The 20,139-nt window shown below is 39.9% G+C and overlaps 1 protein-coding gene and 1 pseudogene across 2 annotated transcripts in view; one reads left to right on the top strand and one right to left on the bottom strand.

The window, feature by feature from the left end:
* Positions 1–20,139, bottom strand: part of Grx1 (Glutaredoxin 1) — a 95,569-nt gene that overhangs the window by 13,854 nt on the left and 61,576 nt on the right. The gene's annotated exons all lie outside the window — the stretch shown is intronic.
* LOC137252752 (cytochrome b-c1 complex subunit 2, mitochondrial-like) lies at positions 4,222–5,453 on the top strand (annotated as a pseudogene).

The following is a 20,139-nucleotide window of genomic DNA, read 5'->3' as shown; positions in this document are numbered from 1 at the left end:
TAATCAAGTTTGTCTTTTGTTATATGCGTGTATATGTGTGAGTAATAACTTCTGCACTCTTAGCTGTTGTTAACATGTATTTGTAATAACATCTGAGCTCTTATGACCTCACACTGTTGCCTTCAATGCAGATGTGTATATATGGCTATGTAATATGGGCCGTTTATTGCTGTGTACATGTATGTGTGTCTGTTTTCTCTTTGTTCTTCGCTCTTAGCTTTGCTGTTTACATGTATGTGTGGCTGCTTACTTCGCTGTTTTTGCGCATTTATTTACTAGCAGCATAGTGACTTATCGAAACTGCTAATATTCGCTACAGTATATTCCTTTCCCTTTTTAATTAACGACTAAGGAATTTCTACAAGCACATGCATATAGGGACGTTTATTCATATAAAGCTTCGAATATATAACCCAGTAGCTACCATCATACTACGGGAAACTATTTTCATCATTTGCTTGATTTTCTGTTCATATTATTCAATTATGTCCTTTGCTCTGCCAAGACCACATCACTTACGATGTCAGGGCATGGAAACTATTCCCCATTCGCGGTAGACCACTCGTCACTGAACTGGCTATCCTCTACATCATTGGGAAAAGCGTCTTTTTCAGTTGTTTTGTCTGGCGAAAGACTATCAGCCAATTCTAAACAAAAATTCCGTGCGGGGTTTTTCCCTTCTCCCATTCCTCGTATTCTAAATAAAAATTCCTTGTGAGTTTTTTCACTTCTCCCTTTCCTCCTGTACAAATGCGCATCCACGTATTTGTTCGAGGATTATTTAGGTGGAATAAAATGGAAGAAATGAAATAAAATCACCAAAAGGGGTTCGATTAATTCACTGACAATATAAAGCTTGTTTATTACAATATTTTGAGGGAAAAAACCAGCAAGTGTTAAGAGAGATTTCTTTAACAAAAGTTGTGAATATAAAAGTATGGCTTACAAAAAATTAGCACTTACGTGACGTGAGATGACACCGTGTAGCTTCTCTGGATTGAAAAGAGGACGAACCTTTTTGCAACAAAGCCTATGAACCCGCGATACAGCACCTTCGTTGGGTTTCCCGGCAACAAAGTTGCTATACCGCGGACTCACAGCGGTAAATGTAAATTACACATACGTAATACCACTCACACATGCCTGTGTGCTAGTTACTGCAAACATGTGTGGGTGGCAGTGAATTATGTTACGAGGAGGGGCAAATATATTTAGGTCTGTGACCTAAACATACCGGCCCCCTTGCCGTAAGCAACAAAGAAAAAGAGAGAAATCAAGGAACATCATGTCATCGCACGCCCGTAAGGCGATGCGTCGATGTGCAGATGCAGACGCCGTGTGATTGATCTCACGTTGCGCTCTCCTGTGGAAAGAGAAAGGAAATTTTTAAGTAAAGTACGTGGTTTTTAGTTCCGTGCAATATTTACTTAAAGATATATAAGAGTATGCGCGTTGAAAATTACAAAATATCTATATTGGGTGGGCTCCAGACACAACTAGGCCGAAAATCGTGGCTTGGTTGAGCAGCCCGCTGACAGTCGCGGAGGGTGAACCGCCGACCATTATATTGACGTAATCGTCGGCACCCAAAGTAAACAGCACCGGTGATGAGCGGTAGAACGTCGGATCGGGCAGCTTCATAAACTGAACTGGGGCAGATATCGACGAATCCATATTCGCCGTTGGGTTAATCCTGGCATAGTTCGCCACTACAGTGGCTTGGGTTGTAACTTTCCCAGCCACCCCATACTTCCCTCTCAATATTACCGTGCACCGCAAATGGTACGCTGTGTTGGTGCGTCTAGGCGGAGATCCTTTGCCAAATTGGCATCTATAATTGTGGTGGGAGCGCACGCGTCTACAAGGGCGCGGACCAAATGAAAACGGCCTCCGGCTTCAATGCGGACTATTGTCGTCGGCGCAATGGCGATAATTGATCGCGTTATGGTTGGTGCCACTAGTGTATCCCGGAGTCGCCCGCTCCTGAAGCTCGTAGGAGCTTGACGTTTCCGAAGGAGAGCTTTGTGGTTGTTGCGTACTTTAATCGAGGCCGCCCTCCCAGCAAATTAACGTGACGAGCGGGACGGACGCGGTTCCGCGTCGTCACGCTGTTTACCAGTAGGGCGGTGCGATGGGCGAAAAGGACGTGTATCCGCGCCATCCCCGTTTTGTGGGCGCACCAAAGGGCCGTGCATACTCGAACGGGACTCACGTCTCTCGTGGCGTAGCGGTGGTCGAAATCGCTGCATCTCTATGCCGCCTTTTTGTATCGTCGGGTTTATCTCTGCCTCATTGGCAAGCCTCTTCTTCCTCTTCTTCTTCGACCTGCTGTGCCCATGACTTGTATTGCTCAGCAACATGGATGGAGAGTACTCCATCTGAGCTAGCATCGTCGTCATCGTTATCACCGTGCGTTGGCAGCGGCTGGTCGTCGTCGATATGGAGCGTCGTATGATGTTGCTCATTACAGCGTCGGCATCGATCCTTGCTGGGGCATATCTCAAGGCGGTGAAATGGCGACAAACAATTTGGGCAATATTTATGTATTAGTACTTCGCGTAGACGCGCTTCGGTCGACATACGCCGGTATATCGGACACAATCTCACTCCGTGAGGCTTGTTGCATAAACGGCACGCGATGGTGAACGAATTGGCGCGTGCCTCCGTTTTGGAGCGCTTCAAATTGAATCCAGTAATTTCTGGAAATGGAAGCGTTTAATTTTATGGTCGTATTAGGGTTGTTGGGTGGCCAATGGTGTTTGGGTGGGGTAAAAACAAATATATCCCATATATTTTCGCGAAAGAAACGGAAAATTTAATTGAAATAAACGATTAAATGCCATAAGTAAATACTTATGTGCGCGAAGAGACGAAGAAAAAACGGATTTAGCACTCATCCATGCTATGTGGCTGGTGCTTTAGCACATTGACCACAGTTTATAATTCGATTTATGTCGGTAGATGTCGCCGACGTATTTCTAAAATTTATTTTAGATTTGTGGTGAACTTTGTTTTCACAGCAAGGGACCTGCCACCACAAGGAACGGTTCGAAACCTGGCTGAAAACCTATTACAATAGTTCGTTTTAACTATTCACCAGCATTATCAAAGAGTACTGTTGATAATGCTGTAGTTCGTGAAATTTGGTGTTCTTAGAATTTTAACTCTTTAATTTATTTATTTAATTGGAATGTTGTCGTGCATAATGTGTTTAGTGTGCGAAGCTTTTAACGTCGATAATGCAGTGCACTTTCTGTCAGGAATGTAGTGTAGACTTTTTAACGTTTGCTACACTTTTTCATTTCCTGAATGAGGAAACGTCATTCATCTACGACATGCGGTGAGTATAGTTACTGTTCATATAGTAAATTTTACTAATTTTAACCTTTTTCCTTTCTTTTCTTGTTTTTCTTTGTAGATTCTAATATATATGGATAGATATACCATGGAACAATAATTTATGTGCACACTTATTGCGTTCGGGAAGAAAGTTATGTAGGATGCATATAACAATTGCAGCGCTTCCATGCACTTCGGCCCACTGACTACGTAATTTGGGTATTGCGAATCAATGAAATCTTGTATGTGGTTAGGTAAATCCCTAGCAATTAATTTAACAAAATCGACTATGAAACGCCATAATTTAATTGCCCATGATCAATAAGATGTCGCTGCGCAATCTCATTTACTTTTGGTGCATTTAATACACCACAAACCTTGCTTAAGGTACCTTTGCGTGTTCGCATTATAGTCGCCTCGCCTTCACTGAAATGTAATAAAATCGGGAAAAAAATTGTAATCAATTGCTCGTGTAATGCTTCTGTAGACGCGGAATTTGGTGATATGTTGCCATTCGTATCATGCGCTTGTTTGGACTCACACAAATCACCAAACAAAATAATCAGTGCTTCGCGTATTTCAATTGAATAACTACCAAAAAGTGGGCGTATACGTATAGCCAATGAGACATGAAATGATTCCAAACGATCGCTAGGCAACGTTTGTAAAATTCGCGCTAAACCACGCATACTCTCCAATGGTATATTTATAAGACAATCACCAGCCGTATCATCCATACCCTCACGTAATGTCGTAACTGCAGCCTCTGTATACTTTCCAATATCATGCTCAGTCAAACTACCCACATAACCTAAACCCTATATGCTGATAACACCCGCTATTGCGTTAGGATCCCTCAGTTCTGAACTTAAGTGCAATATAATGACTGAAGATATCTCCCTACATGGCTTCAACGGCGCTAAACGCGAAAACAAACCTACAGCTGCTATACGCCGACCATCGTATGGTGATGATACGTATTTACTTACTGCGGTAACATGTTTCATTGTAGTCGAAGCAATTTGAATTTGATTTACTAAGTCAATAGCCATTGGCGTTAATAATTCAATATAATTTTTCAGTGCTGCTGGCTAATTTCGTATGCACTTTTAGTACGGTAGCTATTTGTTCCATTTCTAAATTGCCAAGGAATGCTTGACATGTTTCTAAAACGATTTGCCAGGGATTCAATTTGATTAGTTCCTTATTTGGTATGAAACCAAATTTCGATATTGTTGTGTTGGGTATTGAGTTGTTATTAGAGGTGTTATGATAAATTCTGGGTGTGATGTATTTATGGGATAGAGATTCAATTGGTCAGACATTTTATTAACGAGGCGTTCAGGGAAATTTTCATCGCGTGTATGCAGGAAGTTCACGCTTTCGCGTGTGATAACGACTATTTATTGATGTGCAGCAAGCTGTTGGATATAAGTTTATCCCATAGCTCATAATAATATTTTAAGAATGATAAAATATTTGATGGACGTTTAATGCAAGGTGGTTCGCTAGTGAATCAGAAGGAAGCTCTAGCATTTGCTGTCTTGCAAAAGCTGTAGATGCTGGTGCTGCTACCAAACGTGGTAATTTTAATGGTTCATTCAGTAAAGCATTGTAAGGCGTCATTTCTGATGCACCAGCTTCGTTTGCCACCCTTAATGCTTCAGATGCAGATGCGGGTCCTTTTGGATTTGTAGTATCTGCTGATTCCCAACATATTGGCAAGGCCGTAGATGTACTAACACGCGCTTTGAAATCAGGCTCAGTATCATCCAATGATGTCAATCGTGGTAAGGCTGTATTGAAAGCTGCCTTATTGGAGAGTTATGCTACCGATAGTTCTTTGATCAGACAAATTACTCTCCAGGCAGTACACACTAAACAAGTACATAGCATTGATGCTTTATTGGCGGCCATCGATGCTGTTACTCAGCAGGACGTGCAGGAGGCTGCCAATAAAGCTGGATCATCAAAGCTGTCTGGTGGAGCTGTAGGCAATTTGGCCAACGTACCATATGCATCAGATCTAGCTTAAATATGTATATATTTATAAAATAATTTATTATTGGCATGTTCTGTCAAAAGCTCGAAATACGATATGACCTTCAAAATAAAACGAATTAAAGCCTAAATAGGATAGTGCTTTGGATGTGATCTAAGATAGGCTACTGAAAGAGTGAATGCATGTTCCTGTATGTGTGGCTGATGATCTGCTGAACGGGCTAATTCTTGCAAAAGTAATAAAGTTTTTGATTCGGCTCTGATGGTATGAGTGTGCCCGAGTTAACGACACGTTCGATGACAGTTTGCTCTGGCAGCTTTTGATTGTTTGTAATCATACACGGTATGAAATTTGAATGGTTTTTTTTTTTTTGTTTTGATTAAAATTTTCAAAGAATGCTGTCTGGTGTAAAATGTTTTGAAAAAAAGTAATACCTTTTGGGGCTGTTGACAAATGTTCGTTATTTAAGCTAATGTTGCTTTGACAAGAGGACAAGTTAATTTATTTGTAAACATTTTCGTGAGAAATTCGATTGTTTCGAGCTATTTATTTGGAATTTTATGCAACCCTTTTGAGTTTTCAAATTTTAACAACGAATCTCATATATATTGAAATTTACCTTTCCAGTTCATTCTTAAAAGGGCGTTAGTTGAAAGTGGGATATGATAGGAAAACAGAAGTTGAATATTGCTAAGAGAATTCGAAGTGGAATTTTTAGGGTTTGAGGAAGTGGAATATTGTGCGGTTTATTTTCTTATTTTCTTAATTTTCGACTTTATTTATATTTGAATATTTTTTGAGTCGCTGGATATTCTGGTGACGATATGAATAAATTTCTTTGAGGATTTAACTGCTAATTTAATTGCGGATTCTGTGGCAGATAGTGAATCTGCGTTAGGGTATGTTGGCCTCGTTCCGGGGAACGAGAGCGGGGTTATCTGTGTGTAGGCCTTGTTCGGGATGAACGAAAGCTGGGTTATTTGGGATAAAGGAATATGGACTATTAAAGTTCATTTTCCTTGTCGTTGGGCGGAAGTACTACCAATTTCGCGATTGGTCTCGTAATTTGTCCCTTCATTGTATGGACGTCAACAACACGTACACGGTAATCGGAACCTGGGTGTGTGTTGACGACTCTCCCCATTCTCCACTCGTTTGGTTGGAGGTTATCCTCCTTTATGACGACTAGATCCCCGGGTTTTAAGTTCGACTGTGGATGTTTCCACTTTTACCGTTTCTGGATCTCGGTGAGATATTCCGATTTCCATCTTTTGCAAACTGTCTGGTGCAAGGCCTTCATTTTTTGCCATCGATTGACGATTGAGGCAGGATTTTCACTACAATCGAGTTCAGGTGCAGCTTAAAGATGCCCACCTACGAGAAAGTGGCCTGGAGTAAGCGGCTCCAGGTCGGAAGGGTCGTTGGATGAGGGACTGAGGGGCCTAGAGTTGAGGCAGGCCTCAATTCGACATAAGAGGGTAGTAAACTCCTCAAAAGTATATTTATGATCGGACGCGATATTTTTAAAATGGGTCTTAAAACTTTTTACCCCCGCTTCCCACAAACCTCCCATGTGAGGAACGCTTGGCGGTATAAAATGCCATTCTAAAATGTGATGGCTATATTTATTCAACGTTCCGTCCCTTGCTTCGCGCAGAAATGCTTTAAACTCGGATCGTAAAGATCGCGAAGCTCCGACAAAGTTAGTACCATTGCCGGAGTAAACGTTTTTCGGGCAGCCCCGTCTGGATACAAATCTGGCGAACGCAGCTAGGAAGGACCGGTACTAAGGTCGTTTGTCGCTTCTAGATGGATAGCTTTAATCCAAAAGCAGACAAACATATCCTTTTGAAATTCGGCATCCCCTCCCTCGGTAGGATTTTATATCAAATGGTCCCGCGAAATCTATCCCAGTGTTGGTGAAGGCCCTAGTAAAGGTGGTGCGCTCTTTCGGAAGGATCCCCATAAATTGCGTTTGTGTCCGCTTCCTGTAAATAGTACAGACCTTACAGTTGTGGATAACAGACCTTATCATGAATTTAACGCGTGGGATCCAGTACTGAGTGCGGATATGACGTAGCATCATCTGGTTCCCTCCATGCAGGGTGGTCTCATGAGAGGATAGAACTATAAGTCTGGATAACCTGCAAGTGTAAGGAAGGATAATGGGATGACTTTCGTTATGGAATGCCCCAGTCCGCCCCCCAGTTCCAATAATGCCTTCTTCGTCTATATATGGGTCCAGGGGTAAAATCTCACTCCAACCATTTATTAGCTTTCCTGACTTCAAATTTGCGTACTCTTCTTGATAATGTTGCCTTTGGCATATTGTTATCAATCTTCGTGTTGTTTTTTCTATTTCGTCAGGGGCTATCGAATGAGATTCCCTTTTAAAGGAGGCTTTAGTTTTTGGGTGTGTTTTCTGGAAAAACCGAAGAATATAGGATATTACCCGCAAAGCCCTTGGTAGATCGGAAAACCTATCCAGAATATCAAAGTTATTCGATATTTGTGTTATAATGCTCTTCTTGTGTTGGCCAATTTTCGTTGTCTTCTTGTAGCCAAGAAGGTTCCTGCCACCACAAAGGATTGTCGATTAGAGCGAGGAGACCTCTGCTCGCCAAATCTGCAGGATTTGACGCGGAGTCTACATGCCGCCATACTTTGTCTCCAACTTTGTCGACGATTTTCGTTATTCGATGTGCCACAAACGTTGACCACGAACATGGGGGCTTTCGGATCCATGCCAGTACTATAGTCGAATCTGTCCAAAGGGTTACTTTAATATTGGAAAGTTGCATATTTTCTATGGACGACTCTATGATTTCTGCAAGTAGGACTGCGCCGCAGAGTTCCAGTCGTTGCAATGATATAGTTTTGACCTGGGCATATAGTTTGACCTGCAATTAACAGATTGGTGAATACTCGATCCTTTGTCTCAACCCTCAGGAAAACAGTGGCTGCATATGTTTTTCCGAAGCATCGCTGAGTATATGTATTTCGCCGCTGTTTAGGTTTAGCAGTAAAATAGAATAGGTCGGAATGCGCGTTCCACTTAATGCCTAGAGCTTTAACCGTACTCGTAACTTCAAACTCTAGGAAGTCCTCTGTTAATAAATGCTGCTTCGGTATATCCTGCAGAATTTTCTTGCAGTTGGACGTCCATTTTCGCAATGCGAAACCTGCCGATTGCAATGCCGATGATATCTGATCCCTTGCCCTTATCGCAGTTTCGATGCTGTGTCTACCGGGGAGTACGTCATCAACGTATATACAATTTCGCAAGATATCTGCTGCCATTGGATGCGAGGTCTCCACGTCATCAGCCAGTTGGTATAGTGTTCGAATCGCAAGGTAGGGAGCGCAATTCACTCCAAATGTTACTGTTTTCAGTTCATAAAGGTTGATTGGATCCTTGGGGCAGTTGCGAAATACAATTCGCTGGAATTTTATTTGATTTTCATTAAACCATATTTGGCGGTATATTTTTCTATGTCGCTGTTAAATACGTACTTGAACAGCCGCAAACGTAGTATAACGATTGTTAGGTCGGATTGAAGAATCGGCCCTGGATATAAGGCATCATTTAGACTTTTGCCATTAGTGTTAGGACAAGATGCATTAAATATGACTCTGACTTTTGTTGTTGTACTTCCCTCCTTTATAAAGCATGGTGAGGGAGGAAGTAACAGTCGGTTGAGGCTGGCGGGATATTACTGACCTGTTGCATATGCAATAAGGTTTCATATTCGGATACAACTCTATTGTATTCCGTTTGAAGGACTGGGTTTTTCGCAAGTCGTGTCTCGTTGCGATAGAATTGAGAACACGCACTTCTCAATGAGGGGCCTAAGCTAAACTCTTTCCTAAAGGGTAAAGATACTACGTATTTGCCATCGTTGTTCCGAACTGTTGTGGATTTGTATAGCTCTTCGCAGTAAGTGTCATCGTTATTCATGCTCCTGTTCTTTGGAATTTCCTCTATCTCCCAGAAGGCTGCCAGTTGTTTATCTAAAGTAACCTCGTTGAAATATGAAACCAGAGTTTTATTTGTATCAACCGCACTGTTCGGCCTGTCAAAATCCAGCCGAACACCGTTTCCTGTGCTATTAATGCGTTTAGCACATCTTTCCTAATGCCGCCTAACATAATTTAGGGGTATATGTCTCCGCCCAGAATTAGATCGACTGGCTCATTGACAAAGAATCTTTTGTCAGCCAGTACTAAGTCAGGGAATGCTTGCCTAGTCATTGCGTTTATTTGGCAAGTTGGAAGATTCCCTGTTAATTGTGGTAAAACCAGCATGATCGTATTGATCTCGATTAATGGGTCTGTTGGTGACCGCAATTGTATGTTGCACGCTTCTTTTACTTGTGCAGACATTGTATTATTGATGCCCGAAACTTGGACATGCATGCGTTTAGTTGGCAGATTTATTAGGGCTCTCGCCCAATAGTCAACACCATTTAAATGAATATTTACCTGTGCTGTCCCTAATAGCACTCCTTTACTTGTATTTGCGAAGCATGAGTTCACATTATTAATCGAACTGTTTTCTTCTTCAGCATTGCGACGCGTTTAAGTATCCCTTGACGTTGATGCTCCGATCGTATCAACCGAATTTGGGCTGATTCGGAATGTGAAGCAGCGTATTGTGTCTTAAATGACATGTGGCACAGTTCACTTGACTAGGGCACTTTGTGACAGTATGTCCAGCCGAAAGGCAGTTTAAGCATCCGCGAATGCTTTTAATGTGCTGAAACCGTTTATTTGGCGTTAAGCGCAGAAATTTTTCGCATTTTGCGATTCGATGTGCAGAACTTTTGTACATCGTGCACGTGGGATTAGCTACACTAGCCTGATACGACCCCAATCGTTTCGACGATGTATCTGCCGAGGAACGAGAAGCTTGTGGCTTAGAGGGTTTTGAAACCGTATCCCCTCTTATATCTACGACAGTTTCCAACGTTTGGAATCTGCTGGATAAGAATTTATCTATGTCTGCCAATTTTGAAATTTCTCTTTTATTTTCTATGGTTTGTTCCCATAGAGCCAGTGTGGTGTCTGGCAGTTTTGTGGAGCACAAATACGTTAGAATTGCATCCCAGTTTGATATGTCAATCTTGTGATATTGAAGCGCTGAGATACAATTGTTTATTTCACGTTGCAGTTTTTTAATGGAGCTACCGCATTCACTCTCAGCTGCTTTTAAACTAAAAAGAAATTTTAATTGGGCATTGACCAAGATACGTTTGTTTTCGTATCGGTCACATAAATTTTTCCACGCTGTATTGAAACCGTCTGTCGTTAAGGAACACCGTTTCACTATTTCTTTGGCCTCTCCTTGGGTTTTTTGCCTTAAATAGTATAGATTTGTACTGCATGGAGTTTACTATTATTAATATATATGGCAGTGAACATGTCCCTAAAGGACGGCCATGAAATATAGTCTCCCTTGAAAATATCCGTATCACACGCTGGCAGGCGCACATGATATTCCATATTATCTGAGACTTCTACTTTTTTCTTTTTTTTTCAAATTCTTCCAAAAGCTCAGCTATTGTCGCCTTACACTTTAGGAAGCTGAAATAGCACATTTTATGCTTCTTTTTGATAGCTGATAGGTCCTTTGACTCAAGCTCTTATGAACCTACGAGCTTTTCGTATGTCATCTTCGTAGTTTCACACAGAATTTTTAACTCATCCCTTTGGTATATTAGGGAGTGTTTACTGTGTTGTGAAGGTGACGTATCGTGGAAGTCATTTTCATACTCCGTCACTGCATCTGCTTGGAGTGTATAGGTCTCCATTGTGTATAAAAATGAAAACCGATAAATTTATAAAAAAACTAAAAAGAAATGGCCTTTGCAGAGAGTAGTGAGTGAAAATGTTGCCAAAGGACCGAAACTTGGAAGTTATAATAAGATAAGTGAAAAGATTTGGTGTAAGCGTATGTATACATAAATTTACCAATTAATTGTGTAAGCCGATTAGTTATCGCTAAAGTGAAAAAAGGACTGTATTGAGGCTTGTGTGCTAAGTGGGACAATTTCGTGGTGGCTACGGCGCGCACACACGTAATTGTTAAAGAATGTGGTAATGCAGATTTGCTGATGAATTGTCTAAGCCAATAAGTAATGGCTAGTGAAAAATAGTGTAAGTGACAAGAAAAACGAAACACTCGTTACGGACCTTTTGGTAATTTAACCAAGGACTGTGAGCTTTTAAAAAAAAATAAATGTAAGGCGCGATAACCTCCGAAGAGATCTAAGGCCGAGCTTCTCTTCCAATTTGCGTCGTGCTCCTCTTGATTTTTCCCTACAAATTGGCCGGACGGGACCTACATGTTTTATGCCGACTCCGAACGGCATCTGCAAGGCAGATGAGTTTTCACTGAGAGCTTTTCATGGCAGAAATACAATCGGAGCGCTTGCCAGACACTGCCGAGGGGCGACCCCGCTTAGAAAAATTTTCTTCTAATTGAAAAATCTTATTTCTAAAATTTTGATGTTGCTTTGCCCGGGAGTTGAACCCAGGGCATACGGTGTGATAGGCGGAGCACGCTACCATCACACCACGGTGGCCGCCGAGCTTTTATATCACAAAATTATCAGTCAAAACTGATTTGTGTATTGCCGCAAGTGAGAATAATAATTCTTCAATTTTTTAAATAATTGTACAAGGAATAAGCCTATTGGCCACCCAAACAACAACAATATGTGCAGTTTAAAAATAAGTGTACTTTGCACTGTAAAAACAAAATAAATTGCAGTCGTACTGCCGGTGTAAATGCGAGTGATTTTGTGGAAAAATTTATTTAATTGACTTTGTGCAAGTAAATTAAATTAAAGTTGGGTTTAAATAACTTAACAAATCAAAATTTAAATATGTGAAATGAAAATTATGGAAAAGGAAAATAGAAAAAATGGGGCAAAGCGGTGTTTTAGGTTATGTTAACCTTTCGAGCAGTGTTGTGCTACCTTGAGCTGTGTCCGGACAATCTTACCCCGGGTGGAGGATTGTTCCGGATAGTCACAAGGCGTGATGCACAAACTTTAAATAACTGCGTTAATCGCTTTTTCCAATTTTGCACAAAATAAGACCTCGCTTCACAAAAAACAATCACTTGCACGATTTAATAGAAAGAACCACTACAACAATTTATAATTTTATTTTGAGGTTTTTATTAACAAAAAAAAAAAAAAAAAAACACTACCTAGCACGGAATAAACCACGTACCTTTTGATTAATTGTTGATCCGTAGTGAGAATCTGTAGTTTGTGGATGTCGTTGTTGTTGATGTTGGTGTTGCCAAAAGGTTGTTGTGTGCAAACGCTGATTATTATATTATCACGATTATAATGAACTGCTTCTTCGATGTTCTCTAAAGGAGTGGAGTGGACTGTATTGTAAAATATCGGGTTCTCTTATTTTCGGCGCAGATGGACCGTGGTGGCAACGGCGCGCACCCACGTATTTGTTCGAGGATTATTTAGGCGGAATAAAAAGGAAGAAATGAAATAAACACACAAAAGGAGTTCGATTAATTCACTGACAATATAAAGCTGTTTATTACAATATTTTGAGGGAAAAAACCAACAAGTGTTAAGAGAGATTTCTTTAACAAAAGTTGTGAATATAAAAGTATGGCTTACAAAAAATGAGCTCTTACGTGACGTGAGATGACACCGTGTAGCTTCGCTGGCTGCTGGATTGAAAACAGGACGAACCTCTTTGCAACAAAGCCTATGAACCCGCGATACAGCACCTTCGTTGGGTTTCCCGGCAACAAAGTTGCTATACCGCGGGCTCACAGCGGTAAATGTAAATTACACATACGTAATACCACTCACACATGCCTGTGAGCTAGTGACTGCAAATATGTGTGGGTGGTAGTGAATTATGTTACGAGGGGGGCAAATATATTTGGGACTGTGAGCTAAACACCTCCTATTCTGAACAATGTTCGAAAAAGAGGAAACCGGTTATGGGAGAAAAGTAGGTATTATGAATTTGAGGGAGAGTGAGATTTCTTTGCCATTTCATAGGAGTTTTTTCACTAGTTAAATTAATGGGGATTGCATGAAAATAGTTTAAGGAAATTCGTTCTTTTAAGAAAGAACACTTATTTGTACAAATTTGTGCTAAAATATGCATTTACATTCTACCACAATATTCTCACTGTTAATACAACAACAACAACAACCACAATATTCTTTATTTTAAGTCGAAAAGTATATCATAAGCAACGGAAGAGCTCTTTGTATATTTGATGCAGCCACCCAGAAATTGCGCAAGGATTTTTTAAGAAGGCTTAAGTAGATTTTGGCATATGGGGAAAGGCGAACTCAACTCGACGTGGCCGCCAGAAAATTGCTTTGCAGAATGAAAACAGGCAACTCCGGCGGATTTGTGTTATCCCGCCGTCTTTTTCTTATTCTCCTCTGTTGATGTTGCTGAGGCACCAATTCATTACTCATTTCAGTGAATACCACATGAAATGCAATAATGTGCATTGTTTATACCCTATTTCTTAATTTCAAACAAATTCGCAACAATAATTCAACTTTTTAAACAAAATAAGAAATGCGCCACGAAATTTCAATTGACAAAACAGCTGACTTCGAAAATTCGAAATTACTATTCCCAAATTTTTCTTCTCCCTAGGAGAAAAGAATTGGAGGAATTTTTCCGCGGGAATAAAAAAATCCGTGAGAACAAAATTCCGCGAGAATATTTAGAATTGGTCTGAATAAATTTTTTAATAACTAAACTAAAAATTTAACTTAAATGCGTGTTCCGCATATAGGTGTGAAATTACGCTTTTGCACGTAATGCTATGAAACAAATGATAAATTTCAATATTTGAGTTGCAGAGACAAAATAAAAAAACAAAATGTATCTATTATTAAAGGGCTGTTTCGCAAAGAAAGAAACGAGTTTGCAAATTTTTCCTAATGGAAACCTGCGTTTTCAAAAAAGGACCATGAAAAAAATGAATCGCTTGCTTATCGCAGAGTTTTTTTAACCTGTTTTGATTGACGGATGTGCTTTAGTTTTATTTCCGGTCTTTAACCCTTTCACTACTGCGGGGTTTGATTTTTCTATACTGGTGCGCGGAAATATATATTTTATATGGTTTGTCAAAAATATCACAAGTTTACAAATTCAGGTCAACTTTTGGATCTGAGCAGATAAGAGCGATTCTTAACTATATTTGATATGCTGAATTCGAATCTGCATTCAGTTTTTCAAGATTGATTCTAGTTTCCGAGATCTCGCATGATAGCACCATTGTGCTGTTATAGCAGCTTTTAAATCGTGGTACTGCTTGATAAGTAAGTAAAAATGGCAGAATGTTCATAAAAGTATGAACATATAACTACGCCGCTCTAAAATAAGTAAATTTATACAGTCCACTAGAATTTAAGATAATATTGTCAAACATACATACTTACAAAACAAACAGGATAAGGTACCTAAACCTATCACACATACACACACATACAGTCCACTTGAGGAAAGATAAGTATAAACAACCCTCATACAAAACAGATGGTTTCTTAATATTCAAGCAATGCCCTTGAACAAACAAACAATAGAATCAATAGTGTTTAAGCCGCCTCCTTCATAATTTATACGGCGGCGAAATCCTTATGCGCAGCCGTGCGCGGCGAATGGAAAGGCGCCAACGCGCATACACTACCATCGTCAACAATTATATATGGCATTCGTCAGTCAATCATTATTAGCCGGCAACCGCGGACGCGCTCCTTTTGTATAGTTATATATACACAACATTTATATCTAATTCCTTTAAACATATGCGTTTGTTTTTGAAGTTTTTAATTAAAGTGTAATAATTAAAGTAATAGAAGCTGTGTAGAGTGAACTTGAACAATTATAACGTTTTAAGAAAAACCCCAACAGCTTTTTATTTAGCGAAGTGAAGAGTGTAGCGAAGAAAGACCAAGTGAAAGTTATTCAAATAGAACAATAGAAGCAAACAATAGAATAAACTAAGAAGACATTAAAATTAGTCCTTTGTCTAACATTAGATACACAAACGCACTTACAAGTATAGTTACGTTTAGGTAAGGGTAGTTTTAAGATTTAGTATATAAGCAAATGTAAAATAGTTTAAGACTCAGAATTAAAATATATTCTAAACCATCAAAACCATTATATAAAAATAAAAATGCAGAGACAGTGTTGCAAAGTTGATCTAAAGTGTTTTTGTCACGTTTGTGGTGGTTATATGATTAAAAAAAGTGGCAAAATAATAACAAATGCGCTCAAAGATGCGTATCTGCACTACTTTGGTTTCAGAGTAGCAGACAGTCATAAGTCATGGATACCGAAATTTATTTGTAATGCATGCAAAACAAAGCTGTATAAGTGGTCATCGGGAGAACGTGAGTACTTTTCCTTTTCAATGCCAGCGCTCTGGAGAGAACCTAAAAACCATAAAGATGATTGCTACTTTTGTTTGATGAAAGTTACGGGTATAAATGCAAAAAAATTAGCAAAATATAATTATCCTGATGTATCATCAGTATCCAAGCCAGTTCCACGTACTGCTAATGATCAATTGCCAGTTTATCGAAGTATAAGTGCAAACGTCCTGGAAAATTTAACTCCATCACCCCCGAGCAGTGAAAGCGACTTTGTCATGGAAGGGCCACATTTAATTTTGCAAGATGAACTAAGCGATTTGATTCGTGATTTGAATTTGTCCAAACAAAAAGCAGAGTTGCTAGGATCACGGCTGCAGCAATGGAAAAATCTAGACTCTCGAACAAAAGTTACTGTATACAGAAACAGAAATGAGGCACTTCGACCGTTCTTCAAAAAAGAAGACAACATAAGTTTCTGTAACGATATTAATGGTTTATTTAATGAAATGAATGCACCCTACGATCGAAACGAATGGCGTTTATTCATTGATGGTTCCAAATACAGCCTAAAAGCTGTTCTTCTCCACAACGGGAATAACAAACCATCTATTCCGATTGCTCATGCAGTACAAACGAAGGAATGCTACGAAACAATACGGAAGATCCTGTGCCTCATCAAATACAATGATCATAAATGGAAAATATGTGGTGATCTAAAGGTATAAGCATTAATTCCAATTAAATCGAAAACACTTATTTTTTATATTATTTCAACAGGTTATTGGCATCTTAACTGGGATGCAATCTGGATTCACCAAATTTTGTTGTTTCTTATGCTTTTGGGATAGCCGCGCAACTGAACATCATTATGTGAGGAAAGAATGGCAAAGTCGTACTCAATATGAGCCTGGACAGCAAAACATCTCCGCTGAACCACTTGTAAATCCACAAGACATTTTCCTACCACCTCTTCACATTAAACTTGGTCTTATAAAGAACTTCGTCAAAGCGTTAAACCGTGAAGGACCGGCTTTTCAGTACTTAGTCAAGTTGTTTCCTAAATTGTCATATGCAAAAATCAAAGAAGGAATATTTGTCGGACCTGATATTAGAAAACTAATGGCTGATAAAGAATTTACAAAATGTTTAACGCCCGATGAAGCAGCCGCGTGGGCATCTTTTCAAAATATCGTTCACCACTTTCTTGGTAATCACAAATCCCCTAATTTTGAGGAAATTATTGGCGATATGTTGGAAAATTATCGCAATATTGGAGCTCGGATGTCTCTAAAGATGCATTTTCTGCATTCCCATCTCGATTTTTTTTCCGAAAACTTGGGTGATACGAGCGACGAACAGGGAGAGCGGTTACACCAAGATCTAGCCAACATTGAAAGACGATACCAAGGATTTTGGGATGAAGGCATGATGAGCGACTATTGTTGGACTCTAATACGCGAAACAGATACTAAACAATACAAAAGGCAAAGTTCCACCAATCTTCATTTCTGATTTGTTACTTTTAAGTTAATAAAATGAATATTATTGGACAAAAATCTTAAAAAATTAATTTATTGACTATATTAAAAACTAGAATCAATCTTAAAAAACGGAATGCAGATTCGGATTCAGCGTCATAAATTGACTTAAAAACCACTTTTAGTTGCCCAGATCCAAAACCGTGTATACTTGTGTATTCAAAGAAAAGAAGTTTTGAACGTACGTGTCAAATTATACGGTTAAAAAGGTACATATATATCCCAGCAATACTTTGTACATGATGTATCATACAGTTAATTTTTTCCTTTTGCAACGCCGTAAACTGCAAAAAGTTTGATTAAATTACAAAGATAAAACTGATAAAGCGAGTGAATCAGGGACTTGTTTCACTGAAGGAAATATAAATATTCAGCCCAATTTTAAATATTTCTTCGGAATTTTTTATTCCCGCGGAAAAGTTCTTTAAATTCTTTTCTCTTAGGGAGAACAATAATTGGGGAATAGAAATTTCGAATTTTCGAAGTCAGCTGTTTTGTCAATTGAAATTTCGTTGCGCATTTATTATCTTGTTTAAAAAATTTAAAAGTTTAATTATTGTTGCGAATTTGTTTGAAATCCAAAACCGTTTTAAGGTTTCGTAAACTCCAAACGCAACGTAAAGGGGTTCCCTTCAGTTATGACATACATAGATTTCATATCCAACGATAATCAAGATATTGCAAATTTCTTTGCACATTTTTTCAAATCTAATTATTCCATAGACGGCTTTGATCAGTCACACAATTATCCCTATCAATTTCACTCTAACAAGTTAATCACTACGCCAACTATCTCTCATGAAGATGTTTTATTTTACCTCAGGACCTTAAAGGAATCTTCCAAAAGCGCGCCTGATAGGATTCCCACATGCTTTTTAATAAAATGCGCAGATTATATTTATAAGCCTTTAACTAACTTGTTTAATCTATCTTTGAAGTGTGGAGTCTTTCCGTCAGCGTGGAAAGAATCTTTGCTCATTCCTCTTCATAAGAACGGGAGTAGGTCTCTCATTGACAACTATCGGGGGATAGCTAAGCTCTCCGCTATTCCAAAATTATTTGAAGCTATTGTTACCAGTCAGCTCACACTTCCTATCTCTACATCAATTGCTAGCTGCCAACAGGGATTTTGCAAGGGACAATTCACAATTACCAACTTGCTTGAATTCACAGCTCATGTCGCAAATGGGTTTCGAGAATACATGCACACGGACGTTGTATACACAGATTTTAGTAAAGCGTTTGACAAAGTATGTAGGTAGGTAGGTTGAACTGGCCGGTCCAAGAGGACCTCACATAGACTGATTGAGTCCGTAGTGTTACCAGAAGTTTGTTTTAACGACCAAACTGAAAAACCCTATGAAAAACCAGGACCTATGTTATAAAATAACTCCGTCCTCTTGGCAAATACTAGAAGTTTCCTAGGACTTAAGCCACTTGCTGCTTCTAGATCTGACAGCTGTATCACTCCTAATAGCTGGAGTCTTAGCCTGGCAAGTGCAGGGCACGAGCACAGAACGTGCTCGATCGTTTCCTCCTCCAACCCGCACTTCCTACATCTGCTATCACTGGCCAAGCCTAATTTAAAGGCATGTGACGCCAGAAGGCAGTGTTCAGTCAGAATACCCGTCATGAGTCTACAGTCCTCTCTTTTTAATGATAAAAGCAACTGTGTTAGTCTAAGATTGTAAGACCTACACATAATCTTCGACACATTACAGCCCCGCGCTTGAACCCACGCCTTTCCCGCTTGGTCGATCATGTGCACCTCTCGCCTTCGCTTAATCTCGCCCAATCTAATTGGGACATCTACGGAGCAAGCTTCAAGGGATGCGTCCTTTTTAGCTAGTTCGCCCGCTTTTTCATTCCCATATATTCCCATATGCCCTGGGACCCAATATAGATGTATGCTTCTCCCTATCCCAATTCTCTCCAGAGACTGATTACTCTCTAACACGCATTTAGATGCTGTGCTATGCGAGATTATTGCCTTAATTGCTGCTTGACTGTCAATATAAAAGTTAACACGGTTGCAGCTTAAGCTATTCTCTTCCAGGGTTTCTACTGCTTTGGTTACGGCTAATATTTCTGCTTGGAAAACACTACAGTAATCCGGCAGCCTGTAGGATCTGCTTATTTCCGGATCAGCGCAGTATACCGCAGACACTACTCCTTCCAATACTTTGGAACCATCGGTGTACACATGTATCGCCTCGTCCGCCATTTGCGCACCCTTGCGCCAACCGTCCACCTCTATTGTGGCCTTAAGATCTCCCTCGAAACGCAAATAGGGAATCATGTAGTCTGTTCGTCTTGTGATTGATGACGCTATACTACTATGGCCATATGGTCGGCGCTCAAGCTGCCCCGAAGCACCGAGCCTGGTTGCGGTCGTTAACGCTTTGTTCTTTGCTACCAGGTCTACAGGTGGGATGTGCAGAATGGCATACAGTGCAGCCGTCGGGGTTGTTTTCAGGGCTCCCGATAGTCTGCATACCCCCTCTAATTTTTTGAGGTATGTTGTTTTTTGTGTGGCTTTCCACCAAACAAGAACTCCATAGTATAGAATAGGGCTTACAATCGCTGTAAAAACCCAATGATAAAGAGAGGGCGATAGGCCCCACGTACACCCGAGCATTCTTTTACATGCATAGAGTGCCGTTGAGGCCTTCTTGACCCTCTCCTCCACGTTGAGCTTCCATGACAGCTTACTGTATAGGATGATTCCTAGATATTTTGTGCAAGGTTTCTCCTGTAAGGTCACCCCTCCTAACTTAGGCCTGGTCCAATTTGGGACCATGTACGTCTTTGTAAACAAGACCATATCCGTCTTCTCCGCATTGACTTTCAACCCGACATTAGA

This window comes from Eurosta solidaginis, chromosome 5 (genome assembly GCF_040869045.1).
Source record: "Eurosta solidaginis isolate ZX-2024a chromosome 5, ASM4086904v1, whole genome shotgun sequence".
Classification (NCBI taxonomy): Eukaryota; Metazoa; Arthropoda; class Insecta; order Diptera; family Tephritidae; genus Eurosta; species Eurosta solidaginis.
Note: the sequence above shows the minus strand (reverse complement) of the source record. Positions and strands in the feature narration are given on the sequence as shown.